This window comes from Tenebrio molitor, chromosome 8 (genome assembly GCF_963966145.1).
Source record: "Tenebrio molitor chromosome 8, icTenMoli1.1, whole genome shotgun sequence".
NCBI classification, from domain to species: domain Eukaryota; kingdom Metazoa; phylum Arthropoda; class Insecta; order Coleoptera; family Tenebrionidae; genus Tenebrio; species Tenebrio molitor.
The window spans coordinates 17,800,753-17,818,329 of NC_091053.1; the positions used below are offsets into that span (position 1 = coordinate 17,800,753).

At 35.8% G+C, this 17,577-nt stretch overlaps 1 protein-coding gene and 1 long non-coding RNA gene across 2 annotated transcripts in view; both read left to right on the plus strand.

Annotated features, from left to right (window-relative positions):
• Positions 1 to 17,577, plus strand: part of LOC138137583 (uncharacterized) — a 252,149-nt gene that overhangs the window by 98,901 nt on the left and 135,671 nt on the right. The window lies entirely within an intron of this gene.
• Positions 13,553 to 15,014, plus strand: LOC138136901 (uncharacterized). Its single transcript, XR_011161487.1, has 2 exons — positions 13,553 to 14,096; positions 14,159 to 15,014. It is a non-coding gene; the product is annotated as an uncharacterized lncRNA (long non-coding RNA).

The window sequence follows — 17,577 nt, forward strand, 5'->3', positions numbered from 1 at the left end:
GTCCCACATAAACCTCCATGTTGGTAGTATAAAACATTTTGGCATCACACAGTGCAAAAATTTTGATGCCGTATCTGTTAGGTTTTGACGGGATATATTGGCGAAAACTGCATTTCCCTCTGAAACCTTCCAGCGTAAATTTTCGTCTTAGTTGTCAGTCTTGCGTCTCTAATTCTTTCGTACTTATTGGATATAGAATTTATGTAAAAATTTGTGTTTTCTACAATCAAATCCATCATAGTGTTGTAGTGACCCAGTTTAAAATTTAAATTTTTATTACCGGTACCGCTAAGGTCACTAAATCAACACACTACGTGTTAAGATAGCGCCATTAGTAATTTTATATATCTATCCTTGTCGCACAATAAACTCAATCTGGGGATAAACAAAACAGAGTCACGTTTGAAAACTTTGAAGTGTCACTAACTGTCAATAATTGTATCTTGCTTTTCAAGGCCCAATTCACTGGTTATCTCGTTAAACATCTATTGTCTTTGTTTTAAAAATGGTTTCAATTGGCTTTTCTCTGTTCTCATTGTATTTTTCGTTTGAAATCAATTACGTTTCTTTAAATAAATTACTATGGTCAGTAATAAGTGTTGTATTATGGGTTGTTCAAGTTCAACAAAACGTGGATCGAAATTGTTTAATGTTCCGAATGGAAAGTTATTTTATTTTTTATGGTCTTAACGTGATTGACGTTTGGGTTTTAGGGACAAAGAATATTATGCGAAGACAACAGTGGCTATTATTTTGAATGGTGTAACTACGCTCAAGAAGTGCTGATCAAGCTTGCAATTCTAACAAGCAACTCTTCAAAAATAAAGATATTTCAACTGGTACTGTAGTGACCCAGTTTAAAATTTAAATTTTTAATTCTCGGTGCCGCCACGAGAGCGCGCCAAATGTGAAGGTACTAGCGGCTAGATTAGGAACTGAGGGATGGGGTTGGCAACGCTGTGGAAAAGTGGAAAAGATAGCGGGGAGGAAACGGGCTCGCGCGGGCGGTTGAAAGGGGTAGGTCACTTTTGTTTAGTTTTTCGAAAAAAACACACCTTGCGAAGAGCGATCCAAGTTTCTCAAATTTGTAAGTTAAATCCGAACAATTACACTACCGTCCCGAGTAGATATTTTGTGTCCCCGGAAGAATCCGGCAGTTTCTTTTTTGATTCCACACGGTTAATTATTTATCTCACGTTCGTTGTCTGTTTTTTTGTTTTTGGGAGCAGGACCACGTGGTAAGGGTATGTTGTAGATTTCATTTTGTTGCATGCTGTTTCTTTAAGAAGCGCCCATTTGTTAATTTTAAGCGTTATCTCTAAGTTTCTCCCGGGAGGTTCATTTTTTTGCAATCTTGTAATTTCGGACCACGTGCGTTCATTTTGTTTTTCTTTCACTAACATTTTATAACGGCACTCGACCCGCCATATTTTTGTTTAGTATTGCCAGCGAGTATGGTATTCCTTTTTAAAGCGCTCTTATTTTATCTTTATTTAACTTCGCATTTTGTTCTCGTTTATTTCCTCATTGTTTAATGCTGCGTTTTGTTTTGCTTATGTTATCCTTGTTTAATGTTGCGTTTTGTTTGCTTATTTCATCATTGTTTAATGTTGCGCTTTGTTTTGCCGGATTTTCTCATCGTTTAATGTTACGCTTTGTTGGATAGAATTAAACTGGTTTTTTTTTTCCTTCGTGTTGTTGCTAGGTTTCGGAAAAGTTAAAGTAAAATGTTGTAAGTGCGCCCCTGTGGGAGCTAGGTGACAATCAGGAAGTCGTGGGGTTGTTTAGTAAATTTCTGTGGAAGTTACGGTTATTTAAAAAAACCGTTAGCGGGGGCGGACCTTAGTCTTTGCGGGAGCGGCGTCGGGATGTTTTCGTGAAGCTTCCGTCGACGGTTATAGAGACTTCAGGGTTTAGTCCGGAAACGGTTGGTTGGGGACGGCGGACCTAGGTCTTTGCGGCTGCGGTCTAGGAATGCTAATCGTACGACCCCGAAACGCTCTGTCACTCTTGCTTGGTCGGTGAAATAGTCTGACTTTCATTAATACCCCGAATATCTATAAACGTCGCTTGATTTCAAGATGATTCAGATTATTCTTCTGAGTCCCCTCGCGGCCGAAAGTTTGTTACCTCCAGCTCTAAGCTCCCGTTAGCGTACCTTGACCGCGTAGTTCCAAATAACCATTGTTTTTGTCATTAATCTAATTGTGAAATATGAGTAATACCTGGGATACGGTTTTTGAAGAGGGTTTTTCATCCATCCCTGTCTGTAATAACTGCCTTATAATTTGTTTACTTGTTTTGCAAGCTTTAACTGTCATTTTGTCTGTCATGTGCCCGTTTTTTTTTTGTTATTTTAAATATTGTTGCATTCATCTTGTCGTTTATCTTTGTGATGTACTCAACTAGTTAATTTCTCGTACTTCGTTAAACTTAATTTCTGTTCTTTGTATTCGTTTCAATTTCTTTTTCATCAAAGTTATTACAGGCATTTTTAATAAAAGGTATTTTGCGTCCCTCACATGTGTGTTTTATTTGCGGCACTCTTCCAACTGGAACCCTCATCGTTTGCATTACGAACTTTTTTTTCCGCCAAAAGAAAATCACAACGTAGGGCTCCTCCGATTCGATGACGATCACGACCACATTTGTTACCGTTTTGCGCAGGTTCAAATATTTGGCGGAAAAAGTAATGTATTCAAATCATTACAGTACATATTGTAGTTTTCTTTTTGGGTTCAGGCAATGGACCTTTACATTTATAAGAGATGGAAAATATGTGCGTGAGATCTGCGCATTGTGAGAGAACAGTTGGCCGCTACACTCGTCGTTTTGCTTATGTTATCCTTGTTTAATGTTGCGCTTTGTTTTGCTGGATTTTCTCATCGTTTAATGTTACGCTTTGTTCGATAGGATTAAACTCGGTTTTTTTTTGCCTTCGTGTTGTTGCTAGATTTCGGAAAAGTTAAAGTAAAATGTTGTAAGTGCGCCCCTGTGGGAGCTAGGTGACAATCAGGAAGTCGTGGGGTTGTTTAGTAAATTTCTGTGGAAGCTACGGTTATTTAGAGCCGTTAGCGGGGGCGGACCTTAGTCTTTGCGGCTGCGGTCTAGGAATGCTACTCGGACAATAAATAACGGAGCTACGGCTTGCGGCGTTTTTTAGGAAACAGCCTGTATATGTACAGTCACGGACACGGAATTTCGTCAGTCGTTATTATTAAACTGACATTAGTTGTAAGACAGATTTTATATATTTCTAACACCACATTGGAATTTTTGACATGGATATCATGTGGCATTTTGATTTGTGTCATAGTAATAATAAAGTTTAGGCTACACAAGCTTTTTCGAATTGATAGTAAAATAACGGACGAAATTCCGCGGCCGTAACTGTACATGTGACAGAGCCCTCCCTTGTCAACGAGTCGCCACTGTCGCCTTAACTACTTGCTGTTTTCTCTTGTTGATTGTAAATTATAATAAATCCCTGTGTACGCCGAAGTGGCATTTTTGTGTGAAAACCCGAACTTATAAACTAAGATAACGTTTTCCCAATCATTCAATCCCTAATGTACTCGTACACACATTTGTGCATGTTGTGTGGCATTTCTAAGGTCGTAGTTTTTGTAAGGTTCCTTGGTACCAATTCTCGGCTACCTGGTAAAATAACTCAATTTCCTTTTCCACATTTTTTAATTTGAAATAAAACTCGATAATGCAACGAGTTTATATTAACTGGCACGATTTGTCATTTAGTCAAATGTTCTTTTTCTTCCTAACTTTGGATGGAAACACTCTCCAGTTTTAAAATTTTATCCCTCAAAGTACTACACTCATCCATAAAATTAACGCACTACTTGTATTTTACCAAAATTTATTTCACTGCCTAAATTATTTGAAATTATAATACTTACAGGTGAATAGTAAACCATGATATTGGAATAAAAGTGTTTACTTTTGGTTTTTACCTTGTTTCCATCGAATACAGAAGAAATCTGAAGATAACGTAGGTATAATCTCCCTAAAATACAAATGCTGATTTTGTTCATAAAAGTCGTTTTGAGGTGGCTTCGCCTCAAGCCTGAAACCTAGTTATCATGTTGTAAAATCACCCTACCGTACGCTAATGTAAATACCTATCTCGATATCTTTGTGCGTTCAAAGTGCCTGAAAGAATTTTGTGAATTTTTCAACAAATAAACTGTCTAATTTTTACCTTCAAAAAAGCATGGCCCAACTATTCTACGCTTTGAAATGGCCACCCACAGTCATTTTTTTTTTTCTTAAAATTAGACTTTTCCGAACTCCACCAACGTTTAATTGAAATCACGCTTCATCTGTGAAGAAAGTTTTTTTCATACAAGCTGTTTGATAAAAAGCGCCTCAACCCATAACTTTTTTATTTATTACCCTATTTCAATAAACAAAAAAACCAAAGATATGGTTTTTCTAGTGTTTAAGAATACGTGGGAGGATTGGGGCAATTATTTTGCTTTCTAAGAAAAATTGTGGAATTCCCTATTCAGTTTTGGCAAGTTTATATCGTTAAGACTAGAAATGAGTCTTTCGTAGCTAGCCCAGAGATTGAAAGCCGAAACGCAGTTGAGGCCGATAACTGGGCGAGGCACAAGAAGACTTTCTACTCTGAATGATAGGTATATACCTACTATTTTATCTTCAAGCGGATCACAAAAAACAATCGAAAATAAACTCACTTATTTATTTTTCTTTTCATGCAGTTACAATCTTCAAATTTGAAGGCACAAGTAATTTCTACTTCCCTTATTATTAGTACTTGAAGTTTCGATAATACACTGCGCCGCAAAATTATCGCATAAAGTAAAAATGAACCGTAGTTTTTTGTATTTTACTTCTTCTGCGATTTCCTTATGCTGAATCTCTTATTTTATCGTATTTCTTTTGTTTAGTAGCAAAAATCGCCATGTTGATAACTTCTAAAGTTGTTTATTATGAAAAGTTTGTATTAGTGTTATTGATCAATTTCGTAAAGCATTTTGATTGTGGATTTGAGAGACGGTTAGTAAGAAGTTTTGATTCCTTCAGTCATAGATTTCGAAAATGAATCCCTACGAATGTTTAAGTTGACATACAACAGCCGAACAATTTGCACAAATTATTGTACTAGCCGAAGGCGGTATTAATCAACAATATATTGCTAATGGTCTTGATCTGCACCAGTCAACGGTATCTAGAGTTTTGCGTCGTTTCCACGAGACAGGAGAATACTCTAGAAGACCTGGACAAGGACGCAGACGAACAACAACAGCTCAACGGGATCGTTTTCTGCTTTTACAGTCGTTGAAACAGAGGACTCTGACTGCTCCAGCTTTGCAAGTTGTGACTTTAGGAAGATATCAATTCCAAATTAGTGCAAATACTGTTAGAAGACTTGCTGAACACGATTTAAGGCCCAGGATACCAGCAAGGGGCCCACAGTTAACAGCGGCTCACCGAAGAGTACGATTGCTGTTTAGCCAAAATCACGTTGATTGGGAATTGGATCAATGGAGGTTAGTAATGTTCTCTGACGAGTCCAGATTTTGCCTGGATCAAAGTGACAGACGTGTTCGGGTGAACCGATGCTCAGGAGAGCGATATGCTCAATGTAACATTATCCCGAAAGTCAATTTTGGAAGAGGTTCCGTTATGCTTTGAGCAGGTGTCACTTTCGACGCTCGCACAGAGTTGGTGGTGCTAGAAAGGGGAAACCAAAATGCGGCGACGTACATTACCAATATTCTGGAATCTCATATTGTCCCATTCCGACCATTTATTGGGATGACTTTATTTTTATGCATGACTAGTTGACCCGGTGAACTTCGTATCACCTACAATCGCTGTTCGTTAGTCTCGTTAAAACTGAAAAACGGCTTCACCGATTTGAATATTTTTTTTTTGTAACATTTTGATTAGCCATAATCAATCCTAATCAAACTTCCAACTTCAATTCATTGAGATCAATAGTACTGGCTATATCTTATACGGTTTGAATTTCGTTCGGTTATTAAATGAAACTTGTTTACAATTCCAATGAATTTGATGTCTTTTATGTACTTGAAATATAAATACAATTGGTACCACTGTGATCTAAACGCATTTCTGATTTCCGGTTGTCAGCTTTGACAGAGTTGACAGGCGAATTTGACGTTTACGTGGTATCATTCTTTCCAAATTAGAAGAAGAGTGGTCGATCCGGAGGGTAACCCAATATGTATTATAACATCGCGAAGAGCTGACTCGACAGACGTTGTCTTGTCCAAATTTCAATACGTAAATATGTTTGTGATCGTTTTGTGAATTTGTGAAAAGCTATTGGAAATGTGTAAACAAAGTAAAAATGAGGAATTTTACATGTGAGATGAATTCTATCGGCTGTATTCTACACTGCTGAAATGCTGGAAATGTGTGATGTGCCTGGAATGTGATCGAGTTGGGACCATGCGGTTTTGTTCCAGAATTTAAGTCACAATTTAATTAAGTCAGAATGTCACGTCCAAACTAATTATTTATTTTCTTCCATTAAATTTGAAATCACAATGAATCTCATGCAGTTTTCTTGGGTGATTCAAAATGATTATGAATAAGTATTGCAACTATGTACGAAAATGTATGTGGCAACTGTGTGAATGGGATAGAGTTGACATTTGTATGACATTTCAAAAGCGTGCATTTGATTTTTAAAATTTCATTACACATTGATTTGACAATTTTCAAAATTGTGCGACTATGAACTGTCAAAAAAATGTCAACTCTATCCCACCCACACAGTTGCCACATAAATTTTTGTACATAGTTGCCAGATTTATCCACAATTATTTTGAATCACCCAATATTTACATTTCGATTTCGATTGCAAGACCGATGTTCAAGCAAACAATCCGATTGGTTTGATTCCCAATTTCACAATCAGCTGTCACATGACATTTGTGCATGTAGGCAAAAAAATTGGAATAGAAATAAAACAACTACTACATTTGTCGAACAGACCGCGTAACAACAAAAAGTAAATGTAATTTTATTTTTTGTTCGACACTGTCAGAATTTGACAATTTTCTCCTGTGTGAACGGATTTTGATAAATTTGACAACTTGTCAAAACGAAACGTCAAGCTAATTTTAAAGATTTTTAGCTATTTGGAGCCTTTAAGGGGCTCGTCGAACAAAAAAACGTTGTATTCAACTCGTTCTTGTGTAATTTGGGCTTTTTTTGGCACTCGTGGACCTTTAAAACTCTCGTTTCACTCGAGTTTTAAATTGGTCCGCTCATGCCAAAAAAAGCCAAAATTACACACGAACTCGTTAAATAAATAACTATTTAATTTACTGGATTGCGTTTTTTCAGATTTTTCTTCCAATCTTTCAGGTTTTTTTTCAATTGAAAACAAACAAAAAGCATCAAGCAAATATGTAGCTCCTATTGTCAGTTATGATCGAGAGTGCATACAAAAATTATAATTTTTTAAATTTGTCCGAATTTTCCGACTTTCCTTTGTAATTGTCCCGAATTTTTTTTTCGAAAACTTATCCAAAACCCTAACAAACAAAACCAAAATCCTGAGTTATGGTCTTGAGTTCACACAAAAAAGCACATTCAGTTTTCCCCGAATTATTTTAATTTAGTTTTTCCAGATTTTTCTCCAAATCTTCCAGATTTTTTTTTCTATTAAAAACTTTCAATTGAGTTATTTCCATCCCGGGGCATATCGAACAAAAAAAAAAGAATTAATCAAATATGTCGTTCCTATCCTCAGTTATGATCGAGAATGCATACAAAAAGTATAATTTTTGCAATTTGCTCGAATTTTTCGACTTTCCTTTGTAATTTTCCCGATTTTTTTTTCCTGAAAACTTTTTCACGACTATAACGAACAAAACAAAAAAAAAATAATAATGCATATCCATCACAAAAGCTTCATCACATCAGCTTTGCTGATCATTTCTCAAAATCTTTTACGAGGGATACCGCCAGCACTCTCCCATCTGCTTCTCTTCCGTATGATAATCTTACTCTGACGAGAGTTTCAGACGATGATGTACTTAAAGCCATAAAATGCCTTAAACCTAACATGACTAGTGGACCTGATGAGATACCAAGCCTTGTGATAAGGGATTGTGCGGCGGTCTTCGCCTATCCTTTGTGTTTCCTATTCAACCTAATATTAAATACTAGTTGTTATCCTATGAGATGGAAGACTTCGGCGGTGCGCCCCATTCACAAAAAGGATGACAGATCGGAGATTACCAACTACAGGCCTATTGCCTTAATCAGTAACTTTGCGAAGGTCTTTGAATATGTCCTGTATAATTCCTCACTCCATTATGTCTCTCACAAGCTATCTCCGAATCAGCATGGCTTCACAAAGTGTCGGTCCACCGAGACGAACTTGGCGTCGATCAGTCAGTATCTCTCTGATGCGTTAGATAACCATTCCCAAGTGGATGTAGTTTACACGGATCTCTCGAAGGCCTTCGACAGGATTGATCATGGTCTTTTGTTGATCAAATTGGAGTCATTCGGTTTTTCGGATAATCTTGTGGAGCTAATAAGGTCTTATTTAAGCGATCGATTTATGTACGTGGGAGTGAATGGCTATGCGTCTAAGCCCTTTAAGCAGGAGTCTGGCGTTCCGCAGGGTTCTGTCTTGGGTCCGCTGTTTTTTAATATCTTCATAAACGATCTGGTGGACGATCTCGACGTACCGCACCTCTTGTTTGCCGATGACTCGATTGATGATGCTCTTCGACTTCAGGGCTGTATTGAGGAGATCTCTAGAAGGTGTAAGTTAAATAACCTTGTTCTCAACCATCTTAAGTGTAGCATAGTCTCATTCACAAGGAAGACCAAGCCTCTCTTATTTGACTATAAAATCAACGGCTCCATTCTTACAAGACGTGAGTCTATTAGAGATCTGGGTGTCATCTTCGATTCCAAACTATCCTTCGGCGAACACATTCGGACCATTGCGGGGACTGCCTTCAGGGCACTGGCTTGAGGGTTAGCCGGTCGGAATCTAGGGTAAGGAGTGTTTTCTACATCGGTCAGCGCCACACGGACATCGGGCTCAAGTCACCCGTCACTCGAATGCTGCGAAATTACCAGAGTGTCGAGGCCCACATCGATATTTTTTGTTGCAGCATTTCGCAAATCAAAAAATTCTTCTCCATCTCCTCGTGAATCAGGGCGATTCTACTCAGATGAGTGCTCGGTAGTTGTAGCCTGGGTGTTGGGATGCTCTCTGTGTACCTAATGGTTGTTGTGTTGTGATTGTGTTTTGTGTATCATTTTCTTTTTGGCAGGGCTTCTAATTGGGCGTCAAGCCTGTTAGCCGTCAACAATAATAATAATAATAATAATAATAATAATAATAATAAATTTTCAGATTCGACTATACAAACCTTATATAGTTCAAAAGCTTGTCAAAAAAGCTTTCAACCAGTGCAATAATAAATACGAGGTGCTATTTGAAAAAAAAATGAGTTTTTGACATTTTTAGTTCGTTATGTTTAAAAAATCGCAGTAGGCATATGCGACTGAGCAGGTTGTTGAGTAAACACTCAGCAGATGCGGCAAACATTCAGAAATCAAACAGCGTCAATCATTTTAATTTATGTGCAACAATTTGGAAGGTACGAATTTTCGAAGGGACCCCTGCAATTCGAAATTCTGGTAAAAAAAAACGCCACTGATCAAAAACGATGGCAGATAAGAAAAAACGACCTGTATAAATTTGATTCATAATTTAGCATAGAATTCAAAAATAAAATCAAACTGGGTAGGTTCAGTTTAAAAAAAGAGAGTGTGTCGTAAAGACGCACGATAGAAGTGAAACTTTACTTTTTACAGGGAAATCAGAATATTGTAAATTATCTATCACAGATAGGTGTAAGAGGAGGTGGCTGAGCCGAGGTGCTAGGTGCTGGTTTATTGTCTTTATTATTTACACCGTTTTTTTCACATTCTGAACTGTCACTTCACTCGCACGCTTTCTTTTCACATTCTGAACTGTTATTTCATTCGTACGTTTTCTCTCACGCCACGCTCTTGTTCTTTCTGCGCCTGACTTAGGCATATTTACAACAAAATTATATATTTTAACGATAACACTAAACAATATCCAAATGCGTAACTCATTGTTCATTTTTAAGCCTCCAAATTAGAAGAGGGGACATTATCGATAAATGCCGTAAGTGTGACAAAGACAGAAGTATACACAATTTTAAGGGATGTTTGTATCGTGTCAAACAGATTAACTTACATAAACTCCAAATTAAGTGAGATGGAAATATTGGCGCAACCGTTGTACCAGACAGTGTTTACCTCCACCACTTTTCGTCACACAAAAAGGTTGCCGATCAGAATTTCAAACCCCTCCCATAAAAAGTTTTACTTCAAAAAAACATGGAGTTGACGTAACCACGACCTGCTAGAAGCTAGATAGTCAGAGAGTCTATACCGACCTGGGCGTAGACCAAAAAATCCTATAGTTCTCATGATTCTGACGTTTGGGGTTGTTTTCGGGGGTTACTGTTAGCAACTAACTGTCATGCTATCAAATATGTGACAACGTCATGTACATCGTGACGATTTTGACATGCGGTCCACACTCCACACCCATGCATGATGCATGCAGTCATGCCAGTCATGTATACTTTATTTTAATTGTAATTACTTTCCACTCATTTCCACCAGGAATGGCACGGATTAATTAAGCTAATATATCTAATTGTTTTGTTATGGACCCATCTTTATCTGAAATGACCTGCTTAGGAAATTACTGTGATTAACATAACGGTAAAATAATATCTACTGCAAATCCAAGATTGAGATTATAATTTTAATATTTTTCTAGAAATAGGTTTACAACTAATGGAATGTGTTGTTGCTGCATTTACCGCAATATCAGTTCTAGTAAGATAAAAAAGCCAGTTCATAAACTATAATAAAGCAAAATACTAAAAACCAGAAACACCACACAGAACTAACATCACCAAAATTAATAACAATTTTGTTATTAAAGGTAGGTACTTTTAAACTGTGACACTCTTTGACACTGCACTTTGACTACTTCACTGAATTCATCAGTCATCACAATCATCACATTCGTTTGTGAGGTTATGATTATTTAGTGACATTCCCCCCAAAAGTGACGCAGTAAAGCTTTGCCCAGGCAGATCTATAGCAAAATATGTCACTCATCAAGATGGCGGCGGCGGTGAACGTAACAATAGTTGCTAATGAAATTTTTCCAACTCATAGTCGTCGAAAATACAAGGATATTTCACCCCCAAAAGTCATTTACGCAGAATTATTTTGTGTCAGGGATACTTCACACTTATTTCAGAATCACCTGTATGAACAATTTCATATTTTCAGTACGCCACTGAACTAAAGGTGACTAATAATGAAGTCCTAGTTGCTTAGTAACAATAATAAGAGCTGAATTTTATTTTTTCATGGTTCAAGTAAGGTCAGGTTCGTCTGAATTTTAAACTAAAATGGAAGTCAACACAAATGCCAAAATGACCAACACGGTCATTTCAAAAATACCTCTACAGGAACGTACTTTTTACACTATTTGTCACAAGGAGATGAACGTGAAATGAAAATGTAAAATAAAAGAAAATTATAAATAGTTCATATGAATACACAGGAGCTTTCCTAAAAAACTCCGCAAACCGTAGTTCCGTTATTTATTGTCCGATTTTAATAAACAAAAAAAGCAATAAAATGGTTAAGGAAACATTATAAAACGGCTTATTTTTTTCAACATTAATTGTTATGTCAAATAAATGTCAACTTTGTTTTATTAAATGGAAACATATACACTGCGTTTTTTATTTCGCTGAACATACAACGTAAAATGGCTATGTTCAGTTCTAAAATGGACAAGTCAATTCATTTGAAATAGGCAACCAAACTTACAGATCCATGAATCCTATGTTCAGTAAAATAAAAAACTCACGGTAGGTACGTTTTTATTTTTATTCCGGTAGAGAATTTTTTTCTGATTTCAATGATGTCTGACACTTTGACTTTTGTTAATACAAATTCAAAAAAATATACAGGGTGTCCCAGAACTCGCGGATCAAACTTACAGGGCGTTTTCCTTGGTGATAACTGAAAGCCATAGCGTTTAAAAAAAAGGGCAGGGTATAATCGATTTTTTGCAATGAATAATTAAAGTTGACCAATCAGAAGGACGCTGTTAATTTGAATTTCACGTAAATTTAACCAAAGGTTTGAATTGCCTAGCAACATAATTCTAGTAAGAATGGTATGGAATTTCAAGTAAATGTTTGGGCAACTGTAAAGATTTTGACAACGTCAAGTTATAGTTTGATTCGAAATTGTCAAACTTCGTATTGAAATCATGTATACAGCTACAGAGTATGCCAAAATGCTCATAATTTATGGAGAGTGCCGGCGCAATGCACGTGAGGATGCAAGGGAATATGCAATACGTTTTCCACGACGTTTGCCACATCCAAATTATAACGTATTTCTACGGTTGGTGTACCGTGGTCGAGACACTGGGTCCTTGGTGCCTACCTGACAAGAAATTGGTGGTCCCCCGCAAGAAGTTAGAACGCCAGTGACTGAAGATGCTGTTCTTCAGTCCTTTGATGACGACGGTAGAAGAAGTATATTTGAAGAACTATATTTACCGCGAACCTATCAATATTTTAGAAGAACTAAATGACAAAATTTATGAAACACTGGCTACTGTTATTCCTAATATGCTTAGACTGGCAAGGGAATATTTAATAAAACGAGTTCGCCTGTTCCTTCAGATGGAAGGTGGTCATTTTGAACACTTGTTATAAATTATTCTTTTTATTTTGCATGTTTCTTATTTCATTTGTTGCATTCTACATCGTTTAGTTATAAAATTTGATCTTAAATTTTTACTAATAATGATGCTAAAATAAATAGGTTAAGGTTAGTTCAATCCAGTTTTGTCTTCTTTCTTTCAGAACTGCCGCTATGCTTGATCTGTTGTTCAAAACCTACGTGTAACTCCAGCTTTTTTTGCAATGTCAAGAATGTTCCTAAAAGTCTTTTCTTTCATTTCGACGATGAGGAGTCCCGCTGCGCTAATACATTGCAGATACAGAGCGTATGCACAGCAGCCAGGATAAATTTCTTGTGATTCCGATGCACTTCACAGGCCCTGCATATTTCACTTTTTACTAAGATTTTTAAGGTAGTAATATGTAGATATTACTCACTTGACGCTACGTCGCCATTTTACCTTCCATCAACAAAGGTTTAAATCATCGGGAGGGATCTCCCGTCAATTTTCCATACCCCTCAAGGTTACAATTGCTCTGGAAATTTTCACTCATAGTCATAACAAACTATATTTCATTCATTGCCGGAAGAAGAAACTGCTTGCGTTCTCTGAATTAGATTCTGATTCTATACATTTGTTCACCTGCCTTTGGCGAAATTATCCCATTTTTTGTTATTTCAAAAGTAGCTGTCACTTTTGACGTCTGTTTCGACAAGTTGACCAGATAAATATTGAAAATAATTTTTCGGCCTCCCAATCTGGGAAATATAGCGTTACCTTACACTTTAGGTCAAGGGAGGTGCGATTTCCCGTACAATGTCAAAAATTTCTAGTGGAATGTGGGAAAAAATCTAGTGGAGTACGGGAAAAATGTGCGGACACCGTTGATTTATTCTTTTCACAGTTACTTTAAAATTAAAGTGTCCATACGTTACTTTAATTTAGTGTAAAAAAACACATTTCCCTGTATAATTTTTCCGATAAATGTGTTTGTTTAATTTATATCGATCGAAAAAGAAAATAATCGTAACAGGGAAAATACAACCTATTGGGTTGGCAGCTGTATATGTCAAAAAGTTTGACAATTGTCAGGTATTTCATAAATATCTGCAAAATTGCACAATAAAACTAAACCACAGAAGTTGATATATGGGTTTTGTGTACCTACTTTATCCAGTACTAGCTGTTAGTGCTAAAGTGCAACTGGAAAATAAAAACATTCTAACCCCAAAATCTTGTATTCACCTGAAGAAAGATGATTCGTTTTCACCAGGAAGTAGTGGTTAAGTACAAGACATTTTAATAATTTGCAAAATTAACATAATTTATTTTGTAAAATTACAGTTGTAAACATTATTGTTACAATTCTCCACTTTAGAGAACAATGCAGAAACAATTTGGTAACTGTCAGCTTTATTACTTCTGGGTTGAATGTCAGTATGTTGTACTGGTGCTTCTCTTACGGTACTGATGATGGAATTCTCAATGTTGGATGGTTACATTGGAAGCAACTGCTAAAAATTCAAGTAGATTAAAGCAATGTATCGAAGTGTGTGACACAACTCAGCATTGTTTGAGCTGTAGCTGCAACACAGTACATTTTGTTTTTGATGTTGAAGGAAGGCCATCAGTCATCACGAATCATTTTAGGAACTTCAATCTTGTGTCCATAGGGCAATCAAGGTTCAAATATTTGTCAATTTTATTTGAAATTGTTTTAATTGTATTAATACCAATTTAACCTGACTTCCATATATTTCTTCACAGTTTCAACCCAGTTTGGATTGGTAATGGCAAACGATCTACAAATATTGGTTTTTGTGTCAGTTATCAATATAATATCTTCTCTTGACATTTTCCATTTTCAGAGTATATAACTCCTTTCGGAGACAGGCACCACAAACACCTATTAATAAAAGTGTCTGTAATAAAATATGGTTTATTAAAAATTTGTGAATTAAAGAATAGTTATTACATACTTTCGTGAGAAAAAATTGTCCTATGTAACGTTGTTTCGATTTTTGTGGTAATAATTCAGAATTTAGTCCTGCCACTAGTTGTACTGCCTCTGGTGTCACATTTAACTCACTCTATATTATATACTAGACATTTTTTTCACTCGATTAATACACCAAAATCAAATTTTGAAGCACGACCGTGAAAATTTAGCCGGCAAATAATTTGTTAGGAAAAAAACAAATGAGCGGTCACGGTCGTCAAGGAATTGATTCCACAGCATTCGATTCTTTATTGACGATGTCAAATTCTACAATAAAATTAGTCTTGATTTTTAAAAGATTTAACATTTTGGTCAGCCGAAAAGTCTAATACAAATGTCGTACGGGACGTATTTTCCGGCCCTCCAACTAATCAGGCACTCGGCTGCGCCATCGTGCCCGAAACCAGTTGTCGTGCCGGAAAATTCACATCCCGTACTCTAATGTAAATAACTATTATTATTCATCGAATTATACGTTGCTTGGCAATTGAGGGAAGGTACTCAATTTTCTCATGAAGGGAAAATTAGATCGAGCTCTATTGGTCAATTTGATTAATTCATAACTAAAAAGCTGTTGCACCCTGAATATTTTTCTAAACGTTTTTTACCTTCATTACCATCAAGGAATATGCAGTTTCAATTTGATCCGCGAGTTCTGGGACATCCTGTATAAATAAAAAGTTTTATTATATTGTTTTATTAGTGAATTTGAAAATCAAGGACGCCGTGGAAAACAATGACAATGGCAAAGGGATAAATGTCATTTAATTATTTAAATCGTACTTTCATGCGTATTTTGATAAACTGGTTTTGCTGTTATTAATTGATTATACAATAGATAACAATCAACTGATCGACATGCTAGCAAGTGTTTTTCGAATGTAATAAAAATCGCAATCAAGCGGTACGTCTTTACCGCAACCGTTTTCCTATCAGGGAAGTTCCAGCACCTTTGGAATTGGGCGATCACAAAAAAAATCAGAAATGAACTCATTTATTTTCATATATAATATACCAAGGGACAGATTTATTGCCGGAAATTTTTTAGAGCAGTCCTCACACACGAGTGTTTGTAGCAAGAAAATTACACGAGGGCGCTAGCCCGAGGGTAATTTTGAGCGACAAACACGAGTGTTGGATTGCAAGAAAAAATTTCTGGCGATATATATCTGTCCCGAGGTATATTCGGAAGAGAATCGCCCGAAAATTTTTTTCCCTAGGTCAATTATATCGGAAATTTTCCCTAGGGAAAATTTCCGCTTAATTAAATTATGATTGGTTGCTATTCAAACAATTCGGAGTTGTGATTTGTCAATATAAATCATGTGACATTTGAGGGCGATTCTCGATCGAATCGCCTGTGGCCATTTCAACTCCAAGGATTTGAAATGTTTCAAATCCGGTTACAAATAAAACTTAACAATTTCTATCGGGTGTTTTTTAAAATTTTACCTCATAGTAGGCGTTGAAATGTGGATTGTGAACGCACTATACTAGTTACGGATCACTGATCAGCTGTTTGAATCTTACTTTTTACACGAGTGGTGCATTCTCAATCGACTGTTCGACTACTACGAGGTAAAATTAAAAAAAAAAAACACTCAATATAAAAATGTACGGATTGGAATGTTGTTTAGAATCAACATCTATCATCGACCAACTATGATTTTCCATTTTTTTTTTTCATTTAATCTGAGGTTTTAACTTACTTTTATTTAATTATAACCTATTAATGTTAAGCCAGTGACTTGGAGTTATACTCTAAGTGTTAATTTTCTTTTACTCATAATAAAAGAACTGTTAAAAATAAAATTCCTTTGATTTCTTAAATAATGTTTGAAATACGCAAACTCCCATCAAGTTATATGTTTCAAGTTGCCTGAATAACTACAGTTATTATTATGACACTATTAGAAAAGTTGTATTAAATATAAAAGCTAGAAATAAAGATCTGTTTTGAATACACAAATACGTTTCAAACACTGCATAGACTACAAATAAACAATAAAAAAATGAAAAATCATAGTTGGCCGATTCTAAACAACTTTTCTTAATTACATTTTGTCATACTTGTCACATAAAAGGCACTTTGTTTTACAGAAAAATAGTTTTTTTTTTAAATTTCCAAGGCATACTTGATTTTTCAAAACTAAAATTATGTTAGAAATTGGTCTTTAACCAAGGCTGAACCCCAGAAAATGAAAATTGAAATCGAGAATTTTTTTATCTTTTACAAGAGTCGCTTCACCTATCCGGGGACACACTGTAGATACTATCTGTGGAAACCTCTTTCCTTTGGCTTCTGTACAGGAGCATAACCCAAACATTTCTCTCAAATAACCGAAGAAAATATTTTTCGTCAAGAAAAAGACGTGGAAATAGGAGCAGCGAAAGACTAAAACAACTGCTTGTTCTTATTTAGCGAACATTGTTAATATAATTGTATTTTAAGGATTCAGCATTAGTAGACACCAGTAGGCTACCAACATCGGGTACGTTATGATTTTAAATTAAAATTAAATTACAAATTTTCACACGAAATCCGTGTATAACATTTTTTACAAAATCATTAATCTAAGTAAAATAATGCCAACAAATTTCAACAGTAATTTAAAATTAATTACTACAACTAAGTATATGAACTAATTTATCAACAGATTGTAATGTATTTCTATTAAACAATTTATAAAAATTAAATTAATGCTACAAAGCAATAATAAACTGTTTTTCAATCAAAGAAACCATGTGTTGCAATATTTTGGCA